Source organism: Schistocerca piceifrons, chromosome 11 (genome assembly GCF_021461385.2).
Source record: "Schistocerca piceifrons isolate TAMUIC-IGC-003096 chromosome 11, iqSchPice1.1, whole genome shotgun sequence".
NCBI lineage: Eukaryota > Metazoa > Arthropoda > Insecta > Orthoptera > Acrididae > Schistocerca > Schistocerca piceifrons.
In genome coordinates this window covers 173,038,368-173,055,873 of record NC_060148.1, presented here as the reverse complement: position 1 = coordinate 173,055,873, position 17,506 = coordinate 173,038,368, and positions in this window count along the sequence as shown.

The following is a 17,506-nucleotide window of genomic DNA, read 5'->3' as shown; positions in this document are numbered from 1 at the left end:
AAAAGCCATAATGGTTTCCACTAAGATTAGCCCACAAGATACACACTACAATGCAAGACTCAAGTCTTCTGTAGCATCTGCTTCCCCATCAACATCACTTTGTTCACAACAGTCTAAATGCAGTAACTGTAGCTATGCTGCAAGTTTATACAAAAGTGTTATAAGTAACGGTATTTTATACAATGACTCAAGAGCTCTGAATTACACAGTTCTGTAAAGAAGTTTGGTGAAACTATATGGCTTGAGTATTTAAATACTGCCATTGAGGTAAGTGCTTTTGTATATAGCTTTATTTTGTGATTTAGAAAAAATAATTTCTGTATTTCTGCATAGTGGCCAGGCATTAATGTCACTAGCATTGCTCAGAAGAGAAGGTTGTTACATATTTTGCTACTACACCTTCTTTATTTGTGAATTATTTTCAACATTCTACAAGTACTGCTAGGACATTTATGCATATGGTATTGAACAATGATGTAGTTGTTAATCCTTGTAAAGTTTGGCGGTATTATTTGTCCTTGGTGCATAGTGAACTACATTGCAAGATCTGATTTAGGTGTGCAGTTTATAATTAAAAGGGTAACATGAAACTTTTCTCAAACAAGTGAAAACATTGGTCTGGACTATGAGTTCATTCCAGGTACCTCTCTGGTATGGACAGATCTTCTCCAATTGTACCGTATAAGTAGGGCCTTAGGATTGATTCAAAATGTCAGCTTACTACAAAGACCTATCCATTCATTTCCAACAAATGCCTGAATTGGAAATGCACTGTTTACAAAATGTGATTCTGGTTCAGGTCTGCACTCTTTAGTAACTTGTAGCAAATATTTGTATCAGTATACACTTAGCATCAAATGCTGTTTCTAGACTATCTGCTTAGGTCATTAGCAAGTACTCTAACATTTTATTAGAGTTTAACATAAATTGTGTATGTTGGCCTCTTTGCTCATGGACCACTGAACCCAGTAAAAGGAAAATATAAGGATCTTCTTAATCCATGATTTTTATTTGCCTTGTGCATCGTATTGCAGGTTTATCACATTGTTAATGGGTGTGGTGTAAAGTCATGCACCAATTTTTACTTAATTTAGAGGTTGTATAAGTGCTATTATGGACTATAAAAAATACATGGTAGTCACAGGTTGTGAGCTGACTACTTTCTGTAACTGTCCATTCCAATTTATACATCATTCTTAATCAAGATTTGGATTAACGTCATACATAGACGTGGAGTCATCTATCTTATCCGTAAAACAATTTATATGACTGGATGCTAGCTTTTACAAGGATGGTCAGTAATCACTTACTTAGTAGTAAACACACTGTGAAATGAGCAACACGTTCTAGTGAAAAGTATGAACATTTAAAACTTAATGTCTTTGTGTACCTAGGGGATAAAAACATAGTGGTGCTGGCAAGCACAAAGAGTTCTTCTCGTGTGTAATCGTAAAATTTGTCATTTTGTTGTACTTTGAAGCAAAATATTTGTGAAATGTAATGAATAATAAAAAAACAAAAATACAAAATATGTGTAGTGGTTCCTCATTCTTGTTACATGCCTCTTCAGAGTGAAATTTCAGATTCAACAATAACATTATTTAACTAGAAAAAACTCATTGCAAATTATCTTAAAATAAAGTACTTATTAAACAATCTAAAATTTTCAAAATCAGTTGCCAGAGACTGCAGTTTGTGTGTGTGTGTGTGTGTGTGTGTGTGTGTGTGTGTGTGTGTGTGTGTGTGTTTTTGGCCATAAGCTTATTTGTGACAGTCTTTCTGTTGTGCCCATCCACGACTCAACATATGGCGAGTAACAACATTCCTTTTCATAATATTGTTACATTCCATCCTGGATTTTCCATTGTTTGATAAATGTTTGAAAAATTATGTATTGATAGAGACAGGAAAATTGCGTGTCAACAATGAAACAAAAACATAACATGAAATCTTTGATTTTTTAGTAACATAATGCAAAATGACTTAAGTAACATAAGTATAAAAAGACAACTGGGAAACCTGATGCTTCTGTGACCTAATGAACAAATAATAAATCATTTACAATAAACAACAAAGGGTGATCCCTTTGATTGTATGACGACAACAGCAAGGTAATCAAGTTCAGTTAAATTTAATGAACAAATTGTGAAAATACCTTAAAACAATATCAAATGAACAAATAAGCACAATAATAAGAGACTGTTGTTTGAAAAAGTAACACAAATAAACACTTTACAAGACAAATACCAAATAATAGTACAAGGTGTACATAAAGTATGGGAACACTTTCAATTATGAAAGTTTTCTTTTTACAAACATTTGATATGCGAACCATAAGTGACCCGGCAGAAGTCAATATGGTAATCAAATTCTTGCCATACCTGTCCCAGCATGACATCTTCGACTGTGGCAGTCGCTTCTCGTATTCTCTCCCGGTGCTTTGCTACATCACATGGTAGAGGTGGTACATAAACCAGATGTGTCCCCACAGGAAAATGTCACACGGAGCGAGATCTGGTGATTGGGGAGGCCATTTCATAAAATTGCTGTCCTCTTCTGTAGCACAGCCGATCCATTGATGCGGCAGCTCCGTGCTCAGGTACCCACGAACTTCACGATGAAAATGGGGTGGAATTTATTGTGCCAGTGGTAAATAGCCTTCCTTATTGGTAGCTTCTTACTGTACTTGGTTCTAAAGATCTTTGAACAGCGGTAGCCCACCTGTTTTCATCGAACTCCGACAGACAGAAAGCTCGCTCTGCACCTGAACTGGCCATGTTTGCGACTAGCACTGACTATCAGCAAAATTACCAAACTATGCTGTGGCCGTATACATGAAAAAAAAAGAAAAAGAAAAAAGAAATCGGGGTTTCTCTTCAAAGTAACACGTGTATGATATCTGTACAATGTTTGGTTCTAATGCTATAAATAATTGAAAGTGTTCCTGAACTTTGTGTACACCATGTAGCTTAATTAAAGACAATCCTAGGTGAAATTACAAGATGGCTGGTCGAGCGGTTCTAGGCGCTATAGTCTGGAACCGCGCGACCGCTATGGTCGCAGGTTCGAATCCTGCCTCTAGGTTAGTTAGGTTTAAGTAGTTCTAAATTCTAGGGGACTGATGACCTCAGAAGTTAAATCCCATAGTGCTCAGAGCAATTTTGAAATTACAAGATGACAGTTTGTGGCAGCAGAAAAATAAATCTTATTAGCTTTGAGGTATTGTGTATCCATCTATTGAATTGATCAGTAAATGGTAGATATTATTGTTTTTGTGGTCGCCTATGATGTGAAGTAATAATGATTTGGACCTGCTGATCAGATCCAAATAAATGTGCTTCTGTCCTTCTTAGTGGACTTCATTTCCTTTGCAGTGTCTTAAGTGCTAGAAGGTGAGAGAGAGATGGAATCTGTGACCAAGAAAATTGAAGCTCCTTTATACATTGAAGATAGCTCCCCTAAGATATGTTTAACACAATCATATTACACTTGTTTGAGTTATAGGTGTCTTGTCTCATTAGACTGCACAACAAAAATACATTTTGACAAAGCAAAATGTCAGATTGAGAAATAATATCAGAATGACAGTTTAAACACACATTTGTTTTTGCTCGTATATTGTCTCTATGGTAATTGTGAGCACCATTCTTTAATGGTCGCAACACATCTCAAAGTTTGACTTCTAAGAAGTAATGGCCCACACCAGGTGGAGACACTGAACTTGTCATCCCATCTTGCAGATATGCTGCGCCCATATACCCCATATTACCTGCAAATATTAATAAACTATTTCTCCCACAATTCGCTGTCTGAAACTTAAGTATTTTTTTAATGAAATATCTCAATCATATTTCATACATTAGGACAGAGAGTGTAACTCACCATTTTCCCTAAAATGATGTGTTATATCTCAACTTTTCCACTCCACCTCACACAATGTGTTGGAACTTGCCATGAAACATGATAAGCTGGAGTGGCTGTGTGTGTTCTGCTACATAACTTCGGGTGTGAAACAGCAGTATAGAGTCATGCTGAGTATCATAATAGCAAGCAGGGTGGAAGTCACTACTGGGCCTGTTATGTTAAATAAAATATTGGGTTGGTGGAATCCATAATACATGTGGCAGCTCTATCTAGTGACTTGTTGCTGCTCCTGTGTCATCAACTATTGTAAGGACTAGAACAGTTCATTGTTGCTAGTATCTGGAAAGAGTGATGAGACAGGATGTGTACTGAGAGATAAGCTAATCTTTGGAATGGATGACAGGAATGGTTCGATAGCGACATTTCAAATTTCTTTCATTTGTGCTGAAAGCAGAAATTCATGTCCCAGAGTATTGCAACAGGATGCTTTGAATAGAAGTCTACTACTATTCAGTGTTACCTGGTACTTGTGGAGAGTGAAATTCCGATTAGAAAACACAAGTGAAACCAGAACGACATAGGGGTTGGCATATATCTAGTTGATACTTATGAAGTGAAACCAACGTTTGGTTAATTCAACTATCAATCTGGGACCATTCAAGTTTGTTGTATAAGAGACAAACTGTCTTCAGTATGTTCCAAGAAGAAATGGAATCTACATAAGGTGCTGAATTGTGCCACTCAAGTGTAAGTAAAGATACTACACTGTATCATCAATGTCTACTTGGAGGCCAGGTGTGTGGAGCAGTGCTGGATTGTGCTTCTTGGGCGGTGGTTTAACAATAGGTGTTTTGGTTCACGGAGAGTGGGATCTTATTTCTGCAGACCTTTCCTAACAACACATTAGTCTTATCCATGATACTGGCTTTTACAATCTGCACTTGTGTGGTAATGCAGATTTTCAAATTTCATAAATTTTAATGTAACTTCGCCACACCAGACAACCTAGACAATTATGTAGTGACAGTGTCTCTACGTAGTGAAATGATGCAAACATGTGACAAAACCATTTAGTTGTAGATGCAGGTAATGAAATATAGAGGAATAAATAAGAGTGAAACGGGGCTGAAGAGGCCACGAGGTGAAAACACAGAGCAGAATCACCAGTTAATTGAAATGGATAGTTTCATCTCCCACGTAAGATAAAAATTGTTTTTAATCCCTAGACTGTAAACTGATGGGGTAACAGAATGTAACTTATACCAAAATCTGTTCTAAATATTTCTGAGATTTGCTGGATCCACTACAGTAGATGCTATATATCTTTATACTTGGTCAAGCGATCAGACTGAGCTCAGTATCTGTAATGGTCTAGTGCAGGGTCATGTAAATTTCTTAGTTCTGCCCAATTTCATGGCAGTTTGTCGTAACATCCCATGATCTCCTAAAGGGTATATCAGCATCCTAGCATCCTTTCAACTATGGAGCTGTCTCCATGTTCAGCTGCATTGTTCTGCTGAACAATCTGTAATGGTCTAGTGCAGGGTCATGTAAATTTCTTAGTTCTGCCCAATTTCATGGCAGTTTGTCATAACATCCCATGATCTCCTAATGGGTATATCAGCATCCTTTCAACTATGGAGCTGTCTCCATGTTCAGCTGCACTGTTCTTCTGAATTCTCTTCAAAATAAATGTTAATCTTTTAGCCAGGTACTTCACTTTGCTGGAATTCATTTCAGGTGACAGCTTATAAGTCTTGAAACAGGAATGGATTTTGTGGTGATAAACAGCCTCAAAGGGAATCGACACTGTGGTTTCATGTATTCTGGTGTTGTATGATGAAATCACATATGGTAATAGACAATCCCAGTCTGAGGGGAAGCTAATCATGTTATAAGATAAGATTCTAGGTACTGTTTTATGAATGTGTTCAACCCTGCCATTACTCTTAGAATGAAATGACGTAGCTCTGAACTTCTTTATTTTAAACAGTCAAGATAACTGTATGATAAGATTGGCCATAACGTTTGTCCCTCGTCTGCTATAATGGCCTCTGGACTTCTAGATTGTAGTGCAAAATAAGTTACCAGTGCTCTCACAACCATCTCAGCGGCCATGTCTGCAGTGGGTCACACAATAAGATGATGAGAGAAACGGTCAGCGACAGATAAAATGGATGTTACTTTTTACTGTTAAGGCAAATGGTCCTGCAATATAGAGTGCTAAGACTTTGAAAGGTCCAGCTACCTCAGATATAGTTTGAAGAGGTACATTTGGTTTTTGTTCTTGCACTCTCTGCAAAAAGACAATTTTGAACATAATATCCTAATTTATTTATTTATTTATTTTCGTTTTATTTTGACCACCAATAATGGCCTGCCCTGTGTGCCTGCATGGCACTTTCCCCATTACGATGTGTCTGTATACACTCATGACTTTGTTGCAGTATATACTTGCCAGTAGTCTCGGGATTCTTGTGCCTTCTTTAATTCCTCAGTAAGCACATCAGCTACTTGCAGGATCTTAATTTTTGTACTCAAGGCACCTGGATTCTGATTTAACTTTCCAGGCTTAAGTCTGGTTATGTAGTCATATTCACAGAGTTTTAAGGCCAATCTAACAAGTCTGCTGCTTTAAACTCAAAAGGCACTGTAAAGCAACACGATCTGCAATTACTGTGAACTGTCATGCCTATAGGTAACACTGACAGTAATGGGTGCCAAAAACAAGAATCAGAAGTTCATTTTGTGTGGTGGTGTAATTTTGCACAGCTGCTACAGCTGACGTGAAGCATAACCAATTGGTTTTTCTTCACCATTTTGTATCTGACTCAAAATACAACCAGCTGAGACATTGCTAGCATCACACAACAAGATTAAAGGTAGAGCAAAATGCCGATAACCCAAGACAGGTGCACTTGTTAAGAATGTCTTTCAGTTTTAACATGGCCCTCCTGCTATCCATTGTCCAGATAGGAGCAACTACCTTCGTTAGTAATTTTGCAAGCCATTTTGTGGTGACCGGATAGTTCTCCACGAAACGGCGATAGTAATTTATTAACCTGAGAAATCAGTTGCAATTGTTTAATGTTCCTCGATGCTGGAAAATCATTCACTGCATTTTTTAATTGTGGTTCCGGTCTTAACCATCTGCTAAAATTATATGGCCTGGATAGTGCAAAATCGCAGTTTTTGAATTTCAAATTTAGATTAGCATCACTAAAATGGGTTAGTACGTTTCTTAGCTACTTTGCATGTTCTCTCACTGAATTTGAAAAGGCAACTGTGTTATCCAGGTATACTAGCCACATGGTTGGCTTTAAACCTCCTAAAAGTAAATCAGCAAAATGTTAAAATGTTGTGGAGGGGAAGAGGCAGGTGTTTGGGGGGGGGGGGGGGGGAAGGGCTTTCTTTGATGTTCATAATGCCCACAGGGTACAACAAAAGCTGTCTTTTTCTCCATATTTAATAGCTACATGAATCTGATAGTAGCTGGAGCATGGTGAAGAATTTGCATTTGACAAGATGATTGAAAATATCATCAATCCTTGCAAAAAATGCTGCAAGCTTTTCCTCTGTAACTGGTTTTGTTGGGGACTACCACTGTAACGAGCGTACATAAACAAGGTGTATACGACCCGGGACAACCGTTTTTTTTTTTTTTTTAGAATTCCAGGTATTTTTCATTGTTTTCAGTTAATTTTTTGTAATTTTGACTGGTAGGAACCGATACTCTAACAAAGGATATTACTGTACCCCACTACTACAGAATAATACTTCAACAATAAAAGATAAACGAGAGAAAAAGAACAAAAATTACTTAAATTGCAAAGGAAATGCGCCATATACAATGACGACACACAGTGCTCGTGCAAGTGTCTGCCAAATGCAAAATGTGTCAAAGGCTTTAGGAAGACTATGCAATGCTTCATAACAACAAATTGCCTCCGATGAGCATGAAGTCACAACTGTTTACATTAGATTCGTTTTAGCAGTTACGAGCGGGCTCATGCGCATATGCAGTTGAGTTGCTTTTGAGTAGTAGATTCTCCTGATTCTGGCTACAGGAATGTGGATGTTGGCTGTGCAAGCAGTCGCATCAAGCAGCTAGATGCTACCGGGGAAAGGGGGCGCCAAATTCATATTCTTGAGGAAAAAAACTTGTATCACAAAGTGCCTAGCATGAAGCGCATGTTTGTCTATTGATTATTCGTATGATTTTGAAACGCATCCCTATTGGATTTTGAACATTTTTGAACACATTTTAAGTTGATTTCTGACTGAATCATAAGTTGATTTTTCAATGCATGCATAGTGTATGTGATGTCTCATCGCATCTAGAAATAAACTTCCCGTAGATGGGACAGGGCTATACGAGCTGAGCGGACTAAAGCCAAACGGATGAATGCCAATTGCTGTCTGATTACGTGGTTGATTGGGTTTGTGAATGATCAGTGTTGTTATAATTACTAGCGAAATCCATAGATTCAGACTACCAGAGCGGAAATAAACGACTGTCAGGAATAACAGGTGAGAAAGATTATGTATTATCTTCTCTGTGTATCCAAGGAAATGAAATTTTGACAGAAAATTTTTGGCCATATCGCTACACTAGTAAGGACCAGTAGCACAGTTCTCGTCTAGCAGCCACTTAAGTTCTATTCTGGAAGTAACATGGAAAAAGTGTTGCACAAAAACGTAAAACGCCTAACCGGAAAATAATTGCGGGATAACCTAACCTGTGATTCTGGCAGGGTTAGTGAAGTTAATCAGCGAACAAATTTTGACAATGGCACGAATAGCTACAGAATTGGTGGTGACAAGATTGTTTGTGGAACGAGGAAGGAGAAGAAACGGGGACAAATTATGGGAGAATAAGACGATCCCAAATTTATATAAAAATTTCGTAATACAACTTTTCGATCTCATGCTTGAGAAACTGGTGCATATGAATGAAAGTGAAACTATTTCCTAACATTAAGTTTTTTTGTTTGTAGTAGGCCTAATAGGCATTTGATATTGGTACATCGTGAATTATATTCTGTAGTGTTATAAAAATGGCCATTGGTGCCAAAACAGTCTTGTTTATTTGGTGTGTGTTACAAAACTGCTGACATATTATAAAGGCCTATTTTGTTTTATCTAGCAGACAGCGACAAAATAGATGTAATCAGATCGAGAAACCACGCCAGTCTTGCGTATTATTTGTGTTAACAGCTTTTTCAGTATTAGATAATGATATTTTGGTTTTTCATGTAGAAAAACATTTCACGAACTTTGATGAGGTAATACCATAGATCCTTTACCAGAAAGGAAAGCACACCATGTAAAGCTGTAGTGAGATTAGAGAGAAAAAAATGCTAGGAGCTAAGGATTGAAGAAATGCATAATTTCTTGATTATCTCTTGTCTTTATTGGTTTTATGTATCCTATATTTAATTTTATGTCACACAAAACAGCAAGTTATTAGCCAATAGGCAATAAAGAGTTCAGATTTCCTGAAGAGTTCTTGGTCTCCTGATTACAAAAAATCCCATCCGCTATTAATTGTGAGATTTTGTTTTTTGAAAAGGGGCAGGCTGTCAAACTTGTTGACTGGGAACAGGCGAGGCCCCACAGGACATTTCAATTTCCACTGTCCTAAATATAGTTTGATGGCATCCATTACAAAATATACACGTTTCAATTCCATGGAGCGAAATACAGTGATATGCGTTAGAAGAATGATTTATCAAGAGGCGTGGCACTGCACTTTGGCGTACTTAAGACCAAATAATATGTCTTACATTTCCTCGAACACACATGTTTTATGTTTCAGACTTTTCAGAAAGATGTGCGCTACAAGATGAACATATTTTTGAAAATTCGATTTTTTTAGTATTGATCTGTTCTGCAAATATCGTAGATCTGGGGCTGATGCGCAGAGCAGTCAGAGTAGAGTTGTAGCGAGTAGTCTCCACGTGATCCGTGTCTACATTTAGTGATTTTGCTGTTTACCCTTCATGTACTCTCACGTCAAATCAAAACAAAACGGATGTCTGTGGCCGGGAGGTATCAAGTGAATTAAAATACATTCACATAATTATGGAAGGCTAAAATATGGCATTAGTTTCAGATTTTATTTTATTTCTACCTTTCTGACAGTCAAGCATTAATCGCCTTGTGGAACAACGAAGTTATTTTTGTCTGTTTGCTAAAGAAATTTGGCTTTTATTAACCTTTTCTGCAGTGGCAGTCAATGTATTTGAAACAAAATATTTAATTCCACAGTGCTGGCTAGTTTCAACTGTTCGCTGCATTTCACGTGCATGGTCCCCCCCCCAGCACATATGGCATTATGCCATAATTAAGAACCAAACATGATATAATACAATACTGGTGCTCCAATAAAATTTACATCGCGAAAACCACACTGAAAAGCTTAATATCAAGTTCAGGTCTATGTCATTGGAAATCTGGACATACGAGTGTGCACTTTAAATGTACTCATTTTAATATGGTTCACGAAATTCCGATGCTCATGGAGTATCTTCTAATGTCTTGTTTCTTTTATGACATAATGTATGATCTTTCAGTGTTTAACACATATGCGCATACGGGCTTCCTATGTTATGATAGCTGTGTCGCCTGTAATTTGCGCTGTCTGGCAACTGCTGAAACAAACCTATTTCTGACAGGTCGCGGGAAAATATTGCAACTAGTGGTTTGAAAAGCATTACTTTCAAAGTAAATATCCTTCTACGTAAGTTGAACTACGTGCAAGAATGTGCCATGAATTTATTAAATTAAAGAGCGTTTGACTCATTTAAAAATCAGCTCTTTGATGATGAGTCATTTAGAAGAATTTTGAACCCTGAAGATCAGACATTTATCTCATTATTGTAAATTTTACTGGCACATTTGTGTGATGTATCTCAAAGTGCAACACACACACAAAAAAGGTCAACATTATATGTGAAAGCTTAGCTTCTCTTGCAGCATATTAACCTTAGAGACCAATATTATATGTGACAGCTTTGCTTTTCTTGTAGCAACACCATATATATTAATTTAAACTATTAACTTTCCCTGTTTGTGTGTTCGTGCTACTTAACAGTGATGTTGCTGCTGGCTGACTACATCACGTATCCTATGCTCTGAATATCGGCTGGCGAGATCACGTGACATGAGCTATGACTGGCTTACAAAAGCGCATCGCAATCTTGATTTCAATGATTTGGAAAGTAACATGTGGTGTTTGGTGGAATTCTAATGTATACTTTTGTAATACGAAAATACGCAGCATGCATGTTGCTGCACATGAAAGATATTTCCAAATCTTGTCTTTTTCCCTGAGTTTCGTTTTCTATAGTGCCAGGAAATTCTATGCCCATGTATAAAACCATAACCATTCAAAGAACTGATAAGGGAAAATACACTGTCACTTAACATGGAGAAAGCTTGTTTTCACCTGGGAGAAAGTGTATTTTTATCCGTGAAAAATCCGGGAATTTTTTTTCCTTGTCCGCGTATACACCCTGATAAAAGTCCAGGAACACTTTCAATTATTTATTGCACAAGGACAAAACATTGTACAGATATCATATGTATGTCGTTTTGAAGAGAAACCCTGAAAGTTCTTTTTTCATGTGTACCGTGCAACGGTTCTTTCACGTTCTCGTCAATACGGTACCAGAACGTATAAGTTCTACCACTGTAAAGATGGAAGATCCACGATTCGGAATGTCAGAACTGTGTAGTAAGTAGTGACAGGCACACTCCAAACCATCAACTCTCGGAGATTGATTTTAACCGTGTTCAACCTAATGGTAAATTATCGAATTATTTTTCTCCGAATCATACAGTTTGTGGGAAAAGCAGTGAGAATAATTACTTTTGGAAACCTTTTATCAGACAAAGCCTGTTATAACAATAAACTGTTTTGCTTAATAAAACGGCCGCCAGCCCAAATCGGGCACAGTGTCCACACAAAAAGATGAAGTCAATTTTCGACACTGAATAAATAACTACTTTCACTTACTATGTAACTGAAACACAACCACTTAATTTCCATTTACTTGGGTCACTTGGCAGTAAGTACTATTAATCCCACTTTCTGTTACTTATGGAATTTATCACTATACTTCAGTAACTATTTAAAGAAGACACACATACGTTTCAACAAGAATACAAAAAAATATTAAACTTATAGCTATTATTCATATGACCAAAACTATTATTTAACACGACTAGATTTCATTTCTTTAGGGCTTTTATTTGTTAACGTTTAACTAACACCAATATTTGTCTAGCTTTCTTTGACATGGAGAAGCGACATGAACAAATACTGTTAAGATTGTTGCAGTTAAACAATTATGTTACCTTACTTTCAAAAATGCTATTGAAAACTTACCCTCATGGTCACGCAAAGCAGTGGTTCAAAACCGATATGTGCAAACTTTAGTATTTAATAATGATTTTCAGAATTTACTACCAAAACAATACTATTGTCAGTAATTTACTATTATTCAAGCTTCAATAAACATCAGAATACTCGGAATAAATTTGTTTAGGTAAGGACCCTACTGAGGTAAATGAAATTGGAAAATTATGGTTAAACACAAAGGTACATTTGACGCTTATATTCCACTGATTGAAGAAGGATGGTTCATACTGCGATACACTTCTAAATAAAGTACTTTGCCTGTTACTGATGTCGAAGGTGGCATGAGGCAGTGCTGCATAATAACATTGCACAGGTACGGCTCTTGGTGTACATTGCTCTATGTTCCTCTAGGTGGCGACGATAAAATTGCAAATTTCTGAGCTATTAATTTATTGCCGTACTGCGCCAATCATGTAGACCACGTCTGAGCGTGTTCACCACTTTCAGGGCAGCTACCGGCTGTGTGTGTCACTTGCGCGCCAATTCTCACTCGCGCGCCCCACCATCTTTCCCATTCCACCACAGAACGGAGTTCCATTCTACCTATGATCCCTACACATTTTCATTTTACACTTCTGCTTACAAAAACCCTAAGTATGAACCATCTACAATTGCATGACAGCACATACATACAAAATTGACATAATTAATTACAGTTGTACTTGAAATATTACATAATTATTTACAAAATATGTTTTAATACATTTATTCCACATACATCAAAGAGGTTATTTTTAACAGATAAACTACACTTAACAAAAGCTTACTCTCGTTATAGTATTTGCTTAATTTTTCAAAATTATTACGGAACTAAAAATTTAAAATATACAGATTAATGGCAGTATTATATTTACAATAGCATTACAACTGCCACAGCGTATTTTGGTAATTTGCCAATAGTCGGTGCTAGTCACAAGCATGGTGAGTTGAGGTATGTTGTAGTTTGACAAATGGGAAAGTGAACAGGCATAAATGTCGAATATGGGATACAAAGCATCCACACAAATGCATTGAATTTGAGCGTGATTCCCCAAAGGTAAATATTTTTTGTGCCTTATCACGTCGAAAACTGTACAGGCCATTCTTCTTTGTCAAAAGCACTGTCACTGGGTATTCCTACTTGGACATGTTTCAGCAGAATGGGGATCCACCCCATTTCCATCTTGAAGTTTGTGGGTACCTGAACACAAAGCTGCTGCATTGGTGGATTGGCTGTGCTACAAAAGGGGACAGCTGTTTCATGAAATGGCCTTCCTGATCACCAGACCTCACTCCATGTGAGTCTTTTCTGTGGGAACACATTAAAGATCTGGTGTATGTACCACCTCTACCATGTGATACAGCAGAGGTCCGGGAGAGAATACGGGAAGTGACTGCCACAGTCGACGATGCCATGCTAGGATGGGTATGGCTAGGTATCAATTACCATACTGACATGTGCTGGGCCTCTCATGGTTCACATATCAAATCTTTGTAAAAAACTAAAACTTTCACAGTCTCTCTTCAAAGTGCAATATGTATGACACCTGTACAATGTTTAGTTCTTTTGCAATAAATAATAATTGAAAGTATTCCCAGACTTTATGTACACCCTGTATGTGACAACCAGGAACTGAAAGAAGGTTTAATTACTCCAGCTTTTAGTAAATCTGAGGCATTTTTGTCTACTGCAGGCTGCAAGTGATAGGATATGCAATATGGTTTCCAGGCTATTGGCTTGGTATCATATGTAGGAATCTTGTGGTACATAAAGAAGTTTGACAGAAGTTGTTTCTTTTCTTCAGATGAAGTTGCAAAGTCAGCTAGAATGGGGTACAGTTGACAGTGCGTATATCTAACAAACAAAACATTTATTTGTATGCCTGTATTGATGAGGAAGGTAGAAGTTCTGCTGTTCATTTATCTTGCAAACTTACATTTACCACTTGAGCAATTCCTATCTCTCTTACCAGATTGGCTTTGCAGAAGGGGAGCAAGGAGCAGTGGCAGAACTCCTCCCATTCACATTTCGAGTATTCACATTCCTTCGAGCACCTCGTTGACCTACTTGGTTAGCTGACCAGTGCTGTAGAGATGGACAGTTTTCTCTCTCGTGTCTGATTTTTCTAAAACAAGCACATGCTGGTGCCAAACACTAAGGAGCCGTGTAACTTTTTGTTATTTGCGAGTGCAACACACTTCGGCAACGAATGCACATCAAGTGGGCTTTATCCCGGTGGATGATTAGACGAATTGTTGCACCTCCTTTGTGAGTTGTATAGCCTATCTTAGTGTACTCGGTGTACTTCACCTTCTCACATACCTGTGGGGTCAATCCTGCGAATGAGAGAATCTGCACAGCAAGTTTCTGATTTCCTCAGTGGTATCTCATTCCTTTCATTACTTTCTGTTAGCACATATGTACGACAAGACACAACTCTTATTCGGTCAGAAAATCACTCGAAACCCTCTCCAGAATTTTGATATTTGATGGAAAGGTTGTCCTTATAGTAGCTGACGGTATTTATCTCTGTACATATCCTCAACGCATTCTGAAAGGATGTCAGATGCCTTGGTATTTCTCAGCCCTTCCTTGAATCTACATAAGTGTGAACCACTCCTTGCAACTTCGTGCTGGTACTCCTATGAACTTTTCGTCAGTCGATGGGGACGGTTTCCCTGTATCCATTACATTTTGTACTACTGTGTCAACGTTTACACCTAGTTTAGAATCGCCTATGGGAACACAGAAATAGGGAAGTTAGGCTAGCTCCAGGCACAGTGCTGTTTCGCAGCATCACTTTTACTAATGCCTCACTAAGGTGGCTTTGCAGATCATCATTTTTCACACGGAGTTGCTCCACCCGTGTTTGCAATATGTTGGATCCATCTCTAGTTGATGGAATTGCTTTAAACTAGACACACACACACACACGCACAGACACACACACACACACACACACACAAAATTTGATCACAGACCTTGATGATGTCAGTGGCAGCATTGGTCCAGAGGCATTTCCCCCTACAAGTGAAGCTTGCACATTTAATATGTAGTAATTGGATAGATAAAAAAAATCCAGTCACCAAGTGATGGCAGGAGAAAGGTTTTACTTATGCAAGCTTTTGAAGCCAGTGGCCCCTCCTTCCAGCATAAAGATTGAACAGGTAGGGAGAGAGGCGAAGGGAAAGGAACTTGAGACTTCTAGGGAAAGGGGTGGGGTTCTGAAAAGTCACCCAGAATGCAAGGTCAGGGGAGACTTAACAGATGGGATGGTAAGCAAAGACGCCAACCATTGCTTGGTGAATGGATTTTTTAGCTATACAATAACAGTATATTGTCAGAAATCGATTATTTTGATTGTTACAATTAAATTGCTCATTGACAATAGATTGGGCAGCAATGCAGTGGCGATGCCCGGTGTCGAGGTGGCATCGGGACATCATAATCATGATGTGGCCTCGTGCGACCACGATAGAGGAGGCAGATGAGGTTGAATTTCCTTACCTAATGGCAGTGATGGCAACGTGGCATTAGGCCTAGGTAGACTGTGGTGGGCAGCTTGGGCTGACTGTGCTAAGCACTTGTCTGTTGCACCGCAGCATGGAGCCGGACTGTCCTGTCCGATGGTTTCTTACATCTGTTCACGGCTTAGTAATTTGTATGGGGCACCTCAAAGCTGAAAGTGGGTCAAATTTGGCATCTCACTTCAGATGGCAGTTCTTACACCCACTTGGGGGTTTAGTCAGGATTGGATAGTGATGTGGACTTGTAATTAATATACGTACTCATGTTGGGAAAAGGAAACCATACCAGTTTATTTGCTCATAGGGATTACATTGTGAGAATGTCAGGAGGACAGCAGAAGGTAGTTCCAGAATGATCTTGGAGCAGAAGGGAAAATGCCAAGGTAAAGAAACTGAGCCATTTAGTGTTTGCTATAGGTGGCGGTTTGGAACATAAGAGAGAGATGCTCTTCAGCTCTGATAGCAGTCAGTGTCTAAAGTCAAGTGATCCTGTGGCGTGATTTGGTTGATAGGTAGGTCTTTACAGTGATGATTTATCTTAGTCCATCATGAACTGGCCCATTGTTGTATCAGCAGCAAGGCGACATACTGAATGGGAGCCCATTTGTAAAATGAAGTAAAAGTAATTACTTGCTTACGGAGACTGGAGTAGCACCTTGCAAACAAACTACTTTCCAATAACAGTTTTAGCCATGGATGTGACATTTCCTGAGCCTTTTACACAACTATTGTGTAAAAATGGGTGTTTGTGAGACTTTAATATGGTGCATCATTTAAACTATATATTTTCAAATTACAAAAGTATAAATATGAAAAACACTGAATGTGACACTTAAGTTTTGCGAATATGTAAATTTACATGGCATCCGGTGTCTTTTAACATAACGTAGATCGCAGCCTAGTTAGGCGATACATGTTATTTGTCCATAAAAATATGTCCGATCTCTTCCTCGTGATCAGATAAAGATGTTAATTTAAAAATATTATTTAGCTAATTAGTATATAAAGAACTCCCCACTGTGTGTACTTCGTGGTGTAATATTTGCTGAAATGACAAAAGAATTGTCGGCTTAGGACATCATCAAAGTGTGACAGATATGGAACATCTTCTCCTGCTACGAAGGGGTTATTTACTTATTAGGGTTGTGGCTTGGCAGTGTTTTGGAAGGCAGAGAGGAAGAGGCACTGTCTGCAATATCAACACCCAGAATAAGCTTAACAAGGCTGAGGAGCAATGTCACTCTCTTCTGTGGTGTTATGAGATTCAATTTGAAAATGTTGTTCTCGTTAATGAGATCTGTTTACTCAATGTATATGAATGTCACATAAGAGTAACAAAATACAAAAGAGTTGCTTAAAAGGCAGTTATGTTATTTTGTGGCTTGAAGACTAGAGAGCTGTCTTACAGCCCTCAATCCTCTGCAAATGGAAACAAAGTCACATGACAAGACATGGTGGCAGTGCATAGCAGGTCCTTAACATGGAGAAACTACAAGAAGGTAACTGACTTGAGGTAAATGTTTATGAGTAGCATCAGGGTGACAGATCATTGAAATGTAATGTGTCATCTCAGCTCAGTACAGCCATCCCTCTCTTTTTCACTGTTAAATTTCACTACCAACAATTCGTGCTTTGACCACAAGCTTCATTCACAAAGTAGTAAAAATAATATGGAATAACTATTAAAATAAATGTGAGGGTTACCCAAAA